Below are 10,312 nucleotides of genomic sequence, written 5' to 3'. Positions count from 1 at the left end.
CGGAATTCTAACTTCTCTGAGAGGAGGGGAGTGAGTGCAATCTCATCCTTCACTGACTAGCTATTGCAGTAGGTTCGATTACAACAGGAGAACACATTTTTCTCCCTGTTGGTGATACGTATGTATTGCACACATCTTTTGGGGCAGCCCAGGACCGAGTATTGGTAGATGTATTCTGAAGAGAATGGGAGAATAACAGAGAGACCCAGGTTAGGCTCTGGACGTGAAAGGGAATGTGGCAGAGTGAGCAGCCCCTTTCTCCCCTCCTGTCCCCTTAGGCAGAGCCTGAGACTCGAAGACCCTTCCGCAAAAGGGGCAGTCTCCTTCTCTCACCCTCGGTACCCACATACATTTACAGCAAGGAGCTGTAACAGCTGTACCTGTGAGAGATTTAGTCACTGAATATCAGAGCTAGGTGGGTTTTGGAGGTCATCCGCTAAAGCCCAAGCATTGTACAGATGAGAAATTCGAACTCAGAGAAGGGAAGAAAATTGCCCTAGATCACCAGATGAGTTCATGCCAGAGCTAGGAAACTAGGGAATTTTGACTCTTCCTCTAGTGCTCTGTTTTCCCAAGCCAGGTCATAAAATTCAATCACCCTTCCCTCCTTTTTCTCTTGCCTTCATCTTACCTCCAGTGAAATGCTGAATATACACGTCTTTGGTCTGGCATGCAAAGTCAGGATGTTGGGATTGACAGGAACCTAAATTCTTTCTGCAGGTCTTGCCAACAAATTCATCGCAGGACGTGCAGACTGGAAATCTCCTTGTAGAATCTAGACATTATATGAGAACCATGGAGTGAGACCAAGGGAAGCCAAGTAGTTAGGTAAAGAGAGGAGGAAAAAGGCTGCACTTTAGGTGTAGGGATTGAGGCCAGGACCTGGGACTTTCCAGGCTTCCCTCATTCAACCTTCATGGACCCTCCCTGCAGGGTCCAGATCTATTAAGCAACTTGGTTTTAGGCATCATGGGGTTACCAGGTAGCCCTTGCCTTTCTTTATTTATAGGCTCAGCTGGCAGCTGTGGCTTCTAAAGGAGACACTGAAATGCCATTTTATTGTTGGTAGGGCTAGTCAGGTTGCTTAATTGAAAACAACCAGGATCCAGTGGGGAAAGGATAAAAGGATCTTTCTTCTGAGTTACTTATTAAGACCCCAGTCTTAGTTGAGTTAAAAGGTGATATAGCTTTCTAACGTTCCCATGTATAGGCCCCCATGATTCCTTATCACCTTTTCCCCTCACACCATTCCAGGAACTAGAGTTTGGTGAAGCCACTGGACAGCAGGTACCACAAGGTCTGCAGGAAGAGTTCTTGTGGTGAGTAGCCAAGGTCTCAAGGGCTTAGACCCTACAAACACTATCCTTGTAGCTTCCTGATCAGGACTTTAGAACATATTTTGATGTTCTGTCATCAAAAAATGATCCTATCCCCCTGTCCTTTTTGTCTCCCTGCCCTGGGACTCACCTTCTGTGGAAGACCAGCACAAAACCAGGAGGGACCCTGGGAGCAGAAGGAAAAAGACCCAGTCCATATATGTTGGAAAAAGGATGATGAAGCAGGCAATTAAGCTCCAGGAAGGGCCCAGTAATGGTGCACTAGATAGAATGTGGGATGATTTAAAGCTGCATTCTCCTCCCAGTCTTCTGCTCTGTAAGTTGTGCCCTGGGCTATAAAAGGTACATTTTATTTAGCTGTATTGAGAGGCCCTGCCTCTAGGAGAGTGGGTGTGCTGCTTCCTCTCTCCATTCCACAGTCAGCACAGGTCTTCAACCAAAAAGTCTGCACAGGAAAGAGGTCACTGGAGGAAAACAAGACAGAAATTACCTCATCCCAGAGAAGGCGGGGGATTTAAGTGAAGCAGAGATGGGAGCCACCTTCATATTCTCTGCTTATTCAACTTACTATGTGTGATGCTACCAACTAGCCTACTGAGCCCTGGTATCAGGCTTTGCCTCACAGACACACACAATGCACGGCACACCCACATATTTTGTTAGATTCCTTGATTCGGCAAAATTGCATTACACTGGGCTGGTAAAGGAAACATCATTCAGGTGAAGGTAAGCAACTACCTCACCTCACACTTTCAGTATGTCTTCTAAGAATTCAGTTAGAGACTACAAATTCAATTATTATTCAAAAACACATCCAGTTGTAGCCATATCATATTGAGTCCCAAGTGGTTAGCCAATCACAGGATAGGGAATTTAAGAAGAATATACTCATTGGTCCACAGCTGGGAGAAGTTAGAGGCAGGTAAAATAAAGGAGAGAGAGAATTGACATTATATTTTGCACCAATTATATTTTATCCATGCAAACACACAAAGAGATTATATGTTAAGAAAACCCCGGCACCTATTCAAAGAGAAAACAGCTTAAAGATTGCTTACAGCCCAATATGATTTTTTCTTTATCCTCCTCTCTCTTCCTTCTGACAACTCATTAAGTTCACTTGTTCTTCTTTCCCATGTCTCTTAACTAAGTTATATTTGGACCACGTCTATGGATACAACCAAGCCTAAGCCTCAACCTCTTTAGCATGGCTGCTGTAGCTACTTTTGCTGGTCTTCTAGTTAGTTTCCTTGCTCTCTTTTCAAATATTTCCACCTCTATGTGTATGAATTTAAAACGTTTCTCTTTGTCTAAGAAGCCTATTCTGAAGTTCACTGCTATAGAACCCAATTTCTTTCAGATACTTTCATAGTACAGTCGATCCACTCAAATGTTTAAAATCTATTCGGAGGAGGAATCAATCGCCATCGACTAGAATAAGAGAACAATTAATTTATGGAGGGATACAATGTTAGAAATTGTAGGACTTTGTTAAGCAGAATCAAGATCAATGACGTTCTTTTTTATTTCCAATACTTTATTAATAAAAGAGTTTAAAAATATAAATGGTCAATCATATAATTATATTTACAAAATCTTCTAGAACCTCTGGCATCTTAGGGGAATTGGCTAGTAAGTTCCAGAAAGAGGGATAGAATACTCCTAGACACAATAAATTTATTCTTTTACCTTATTATTTATTTTAACACCTTCGTTTTTGGAAAGCAATAACATATTATACATATAAATTGTACCATTCACTATTTTTTTCTAACTTGCTTTTTTGGCATTCATGTGCTCTTACATTAATATTCTTTTTCCTTTTCAAGGAGATATTTTGATGACCGATAATATTAAAACATACATTTTTATTTATAATATGTATGTATGTCTGAAGCTTTAAAAAAGTAGTGAAATACCCTAAATACATATATATGTACTAATTCTTCAAACAAGCCTGGTTAAGATAAAATTGTAAGCTGATAGATAGCTAAGCTTCTATCCTGACATTCTCTCACCACTTTTTCCCCCTTGGTTTTGCAAATAAACAAGTTAGTGGCATTCTTTAATGAGATAAAGGTGCATGCAAGGTTCTAGAGTTTGGAAGCTATGTCACAGACTGAATTTTTTTTCTTATGATGTCTTTATCTAGTTTTCATATAAGGGTAATTTGGCTACAGAAAATGAGTTAGGATAAATTAACTCTTCAATTTTTTGGAGGACTGTTTTGAGAATTAGTATTATTTCTTTCTGAAATGTTCAGTAGAATACACTAGTGAAGCCATCTGGGATTTCCTCGTGAGAAGGTTTTTAACTACAAAGTAAATATCTTTAATAGAAAAGAAGTGTATTTGTTTTCTTCTCAAGTACTATTTTGTATCCGGAGTCCTTAGGAAACTGCCTACTCTTTGGCATAATAAATACCATGTGAGTATGCTTACATGAGGACTTAAGATAATGAGTTTGTAGTGTTTCCAACAGTGTAGGTGCTTACGAAATTAATAGTCATTATTATTGCGATCTTCTAAAGGGAAAAAGAATAGTCTTTGACTAAGACAAAAAAATTATCTAGTTTAATTTCACTCAAAAACCTATAAAAAAGAGAAAGACTTAAGTAAACAAAATCAGAAATGAAAGAGGAGACATTAACGATGGATACTACAGAAATACAAAGGGTCATACAAGAATACTATGAAAAATTATATGCCACCAAATTCAATAACCTAGAAGAAATGGACAAATGCTTAGAAATATATAACCTTTCTAGACTGAATCTTGAAGAACTGCAAAATCTTAATAGACTGTTAAACAGAAAGGAAATTGAAACAATCATCAAAAACTTTCTAAAAAGTAACAGTCCAGGACCAGATGGCTTCACTAATGAATTCTGCTAAATATTTAAAGATGATTTAATATCTATCTTCTAACTCTTACAAAGAATTGAAAAAGAGGCAATACCTCCTAACTCATTTTATGAGGCCAATATCACCTTGCCAGGCCAAAACCTGGCAAGGATAACAGAAAAAAAGAAAACTGCAGACCAATAGCTCTGATGAATACAGATTCAAAAATTCTAAACAAAATACTAGCAAATCGAATACAGCAATACATTAAAAAGATAATACATCATGATCAAGTGAGGTTCATTCTAGGAGCACAGGAATGCTTCAACATATGCAAGTCCATCAACGTGATAGACCACATGAAGAAATAAAGGATAAATGCAGCAAAAACATTTGACAAGATATGACATCCATAGTAATACCAGGTGCTGTAGGTGTTTAAAAAAAAAGATATAACATCCATTTAAGATTAAAACACTCAATAAAATGGGTACAGAAGGTAAGGACCTCAACTAATAAAGGCCATATATGACAAACCCTTAGCTAATACCGTATTCAATGGTGAAAAACTACAAACCTTTCCTCTAAGATCAGGAACAAAACAAGGCTGTCCACTATCATCACACTTATTCAATATAGTGTTAGAAGTCCTAGCTAGATCAGGCAAGAGAAAGAAATAAAATACATCCAAATTGAGAATGAAGAAGTCAAACGGTCAGTTTTTGCAGATGACATGATTCTCTATATAGAAAACCCTAAAGACTCCACTAAAAAAAGTATTAGAAACAATAAACAAAGGAAAGTTTCAGAATGCAAAATCAACCGACAAAAATCCATAGTATTCCTATACACTAACAATGAATTTTCAGAAAAACAACTTTAAAAAAAAATTCCTTTTGCAATTGCAACAAAGGAATAAAATACCCAGGAGTAAACTTAACAAAAGATGTTAAGGACCTATACATTGAAAACTGCAAGACATTATTAAAAGAAATTGAAGAAGACATATAGAAATGGAAAGATATTCGTGTTCATGAATTGGAAGAATCAGCATAGGTAAAGTGACCTTATTACCCAATGCGATGTACAGATTTAATGTAATCTCCATCAAAATCTCAATGACTTTTTTTTTTTAAAGAAATGGAACAAAAAATCATCAGATTTGTATGAAATCACAAAAGACCCAGAATTGCTAAAGCAATCCCGAGAAAAAAGAACAAAGCCAGAGGTATCACTCTGCCGGCTTCAAATTATACTACAAAGTTACAATAATGAAAACAGCATGTTACTGGAAGAAAAACAGCCACACAGACCAACAGAACAGAATTGAGAGCCCGAAAATAAATCCCTGTGTATGTGGGCAAATAATTTTTGACAAAGGAGCCAAAAACATACAATGGAGAAAGGAAAGTCTCTTCAATAAATGGTACTGAGGAAATGGGAAAGCCACATGCAAAAAAAAAAAAAAGAAAAGAAAAGAAAAGAAAAGAAAGAAAGAAAGAAAGAAAGAAAGAAAGAAAGAAAAAGAAAAGGAAAGAAGAAGAAAAAGAAAAAAAGAAGCTAGACTGCTATGTGTCTCTAAACACTAGAATTAACTCAAAATGGATCAAAGACCTAAATATAAGACCTGAAACAATAAATTGCATAGAAAGCAAAAGAAACCGTCAACAAGGTAAAGAGACAACCATCCGAATGGGAAAATATATTTGCAAGCAATGCCTCTGATAAGGACCTAAAATCCAAAATATACAAAGAACTCATACAACTCAATAACAACAAAAATAAACAAACAAACAAAAAAACCCCCAAATGATCCAATCAAAAAATGAGCAGAGGACCTGAACAGACACTTCTCCCTAGCGGACATACAAATGGCCAACAAATATATAAAAGATGCTCAACATTGCTAGCTATTAGGGAAATGCAAATCAAAACCACAATAGATACCATCTCACACCTGTTAGAATAGCTATAATCAACAGGACAAGTAATAACAAATGTTGGAGAGGATGAGGCGAAAAAGGAACCCTTATACACTGCTGGTGGGACTGCATATTGGTGTAGCCACTGTGATAAACTGTGTGGAGTTTCCTCAAAAAATTGAGACTAGAATTATCATATGACCCAGCAATCCTTTTTTCTGGATATTTACCCCCAAAATTTGAAAACATTTATCCATAAAGATATGTGTACCCTAATATTCATAGCAGCATTATTCACAGTGGCAAGGACATGGAAACAACCAAAATGCCCTTCGATAGATGATTGGATCAAGAAGCTGTGGTACATCTATACAATGGAATATTACTCAGCTGTAAGAAAAGATGAAGCACTGCCATTTGCAACAACTTGGATGGATCTTGAATTATCGTGCTAAGTGAAATAAGTCAGACAGAAATGTGGGATATAGAACTTAAAGCAACAAACGAACAATACAGAGACTCATGGATATGGACAACAGTTTAGTGGTTACCAGAGGAAAGGGGGAATGGGGAAGGTAAAAAAAGGGTAAAGGGGGTCAAATACGTGGTGACAAAAGGAAATCTAACTTTGAGTGGTGAACACACAATGCAATATATATATGATGTATTATTGAATTATACACTTGAAACATATAATTTTATTAACAAATGTCACCCCAATAAATTTAATTTTTAAAAAAGTTTCTTTCAGGTAAACAAGGCCATGAATAAAGTTCTCTCAATATTTTTCAAGAGTAGGTTTTCTTTTTCTGAGAGATAGGGAGAGAGAGAGAAAGAAAGAGAGAGACTTCTCTTATCAGAATGGAGTCTAAGGCTTGTCACTTTGAAAGCCAGAAAACTTCTATGTGATAGAAAAGACTTTATTATTCTCCACGAAAATATTTTTTAAATGTGATGATTTAGAAATCTACTTCAGATAAAGTTGATGGCTTTTTTGGCTGATGACAGAATTTCTTTTAGGGTTGTTTGAAGAGTTTTCATTGTCAGTATATGTCTGTTGTAAAACAAGTGAATGGCCAGGTCGTGAAGACCTTCCTTTTTCACTAAAGTAGCAAAAACAAATGGTCACCAAGCATCATAGGCGCTCCATCTGTGAAGACAGAAAAGAACCTCTGTCTCAGTCAACGTTTTGTATGATAAAATGACCTTGTTAACATTGCCAAAAAGTAGTTGACTTTTACAATTTCCAAAAGATGTCCATGATTTTAACAGCCTGCATAGAGCAAGCAATACCCAAAGGAAAAGGGGAACTAGTTACACTGAAAGATGCCTTTCGTTTCATCCGATTGTAAAATGAATGAGTATGGCAAAGGTGCCGATTCCTCAATGACTACCTCAAAGCTTTTTTAAAAAATCAACTATTCTATTTGACAAGGAAAATGAATTACAGATTTTTTTCTTAGCTGCAGCCCACAAACCAGTTCTAATATGATTTACTAAAGTTTACCCCATGTAAGTGGAGCTTCCTTTCATTTGGAAAGCTGGTGAGAAAACATATGGAAGCCTCAAGAAAAGGGTTTGGCAAAATGGCACAACTACATTTAGAAACATGCCAAATTTTTCAAACTGAGCCTTCTTATTAGGAAAAATTCTAATCCTGAGATGTATTTTCAGAACAGACAGAAGTGAGAATCACCTTCATTTTGCCTGGCTTCCTGCTTGCATTGACAAGAATGTTCCCACGCTAATGAAAACACTGTGGCCTTTATGTCTTAGCAAGTTCAAAGACGCAAATGGAACCATCTAATTCCTGTACTTTCACATATTTCTATTGGTAACAAAGTCTCAGCACTGCTACACTCTTATAGTTTGTTGCCAACATTCAATATGGAAGGAAATGATTAATATCAGCTAGAGATTAATGAAAAACATAAAATTTTCTATCTGAGTTTATGGGCCCCATGAAACTAAGAGGACACTAGACCCCTTATTAATAAATCTTATTTATTAAGGGAAGGGAAGGTGCTAACAAAAATCTAATACTTACATGCATAAACAGTCCATAAATAATCCTGAAAAAGTTTTTTGGAACTTTTTATTATCCATTAGGACTTCTCATCTGAAGCTACATATTAATAGCAGTATCGTGAACAAGTCCTGAATTTTAGTGATGCTGATTTGTCCTTGTATCTCCACTGTGCTCCTTGCTAAACATGTCGCCACCAGGGTTTTGTGACGGCTCCAAGAGCAACCTAAGTGCTGGCTTCGTATGTGGCGCCATAGCAAGCACTCAGTAAATTAAATGTTGGTTTTGTTCTGTTTCTGCTCTTCCCACCAGCAAGCAGAGTTGTGAGGGGCTGGATGTGTACTCCAGGTGATTTCCCTCGACCCCACAAGCGGGTACCTCCCCACCAGATTTTTTAAAGGATTATTATCTCTCTTTCTAGTCTCTATACACACTCTGGATAACAATTGCCAACCCTGGGAACCTGGGAACAGAGCAGCCTGATCCCTGATTCTATGCCAAGGTCCATTTCCCCAAAACAAAGGGCAGCTTTTAGAAGCTCAAGTTAAGAGGATTGCTCACCTGTAGTATCACCACAGTCTCAGTCACCCATCCTGGAGCCAAGAAAGACCATGAACGCAAGGACACAATGTTCTGCTTTCATCTCCACAGAGCAGGGCAAATGACATCTATGCTGAGTGGTTGGACGTCTTGGCATTAGAATTTATTAATTTGGGTGCTGTGCCAAACTGACTCTGTATCAGTGGGATCAAAGATAGTGGGATCAAAGATAGTGGAATCATGCGAGACTGACACTGTCATTCATTCACTCCCTCATTCAGTCATCATATGTCCAGCACATCACCATGTCCCCAGCAGAGTGCCAGGTCAGAATGACTGAACTTGGTACCCATTTTCAAAATTTGCATTACAGAACCATAGAATGTTAAAGTTGTAAACAATCATAAAAATGACTAAAATCTCACATCACAGATAAATGGCTTGGTGAAGATGCCATGAGTTACACAATGATCAACCACAGCTCTCCAGACTCCCAGAAAAATGCTCTATTATGCTACACTATCTCTGTTAATAGGTTCTAATACCGAGTCTCTCCTACTCCATGCTAAATGAAGAAAGAAGTTGTTTTTAAGAGAAAATTTGATGGATGAGTTACCACGAGAAGATAAGGAATAGGTCAGAGGACCCCAGTGCTTGGGTGGAGTTGCAAAATTCCACGATCTTAACTAGAAATAATCCAGTAGAAAAGAGATTCAAAACTCAATGGGCCTTTCAGAAAGTATCTTCCAAGGGGATCCTTGAAAGAAGAATAGAAACTGTGCAAACCCATTGTAGTTTATCTAGAATGTGTGCACCTTTGGCTATGATTCTAGAGTCACTCTGTTTAAACAGAGAAAGCAGAGCAAACAGGTAACAATTAAAATGCCTTGATTGCCTTTAAACCCAAGCACCAAAGGATCAGGGGTTTGTTTTCTTGAAAAGCCTTTGGAAAGTCCTGAAAAATGTTATCCAGTTTCTAACAACTTCTCTGGAAATATGGCAGAATAGACAAAAGACACCCTAATCCTGCTCTCCATTCTAGAATCAATTATTCCAGAGGAATCAATTCCCTCATGTCTAAGGCTCCTGAATCTCTTTTTAGGCAAAGATGGACTCCACACTCTGGCTTGTCACAGAAAAAAAACACTTTGTAAGTTTTGTAGCATTTGAGTTAAGACTTTATTTCATGCAATCTACATCTGACATCTAAAAATGTCAGACTTGATATGTTTTAATGAACATGTTGTTTCTACAACTAAAATATGTGTCATTGAATCAATTCAGCATGAAAGATTCCTAGTATCTCTAGCCAAAGTACCATCAGCTCACTGGTAGGTTTAGGAGATTTAGAATGCCAGCGTTGGTCATAGTTTTTTAGAGCTTTACTCATGGTGAACCTTAACGAGATAACATTTGTAGAGAAAGATACTTAAATCATAGACAAAACTGGCCAGTTTCACAATATAAATTTGCTGAGGATCAATTTGTGTAATAAATTTTGGGGGAGATTTTACAGCCTTACAAAGTTAAAAGTCCCTGGCCTTGGAGGAAAAATTTCTGGTAAGGTAAAAGAGTTCTGGACTGAGAATCAGAAGTTCTAGGTGGAAGGTCCAGTTTGGTCATAGATTATACATTCATCTCTTT

Source organism: Pteropus alecto, unplaced genomic scaffold (genome assembly GCF_000325575.1).
Source record: "Pteropus alecto unplaced genomic scaffold, ASM32557v1 scaffold135, whole genome shotgun sequence".
NCBI lineage: Eukaryota > Metazoa > Chordata > Mammalia > Chiroptera > Pteropodidae > Pteropus > Pteropus alecto.
The sequence above is the reverse complement of the archived record's forward strand: the minus strand, read 5'-3'. Positions refer to the sequence as shown.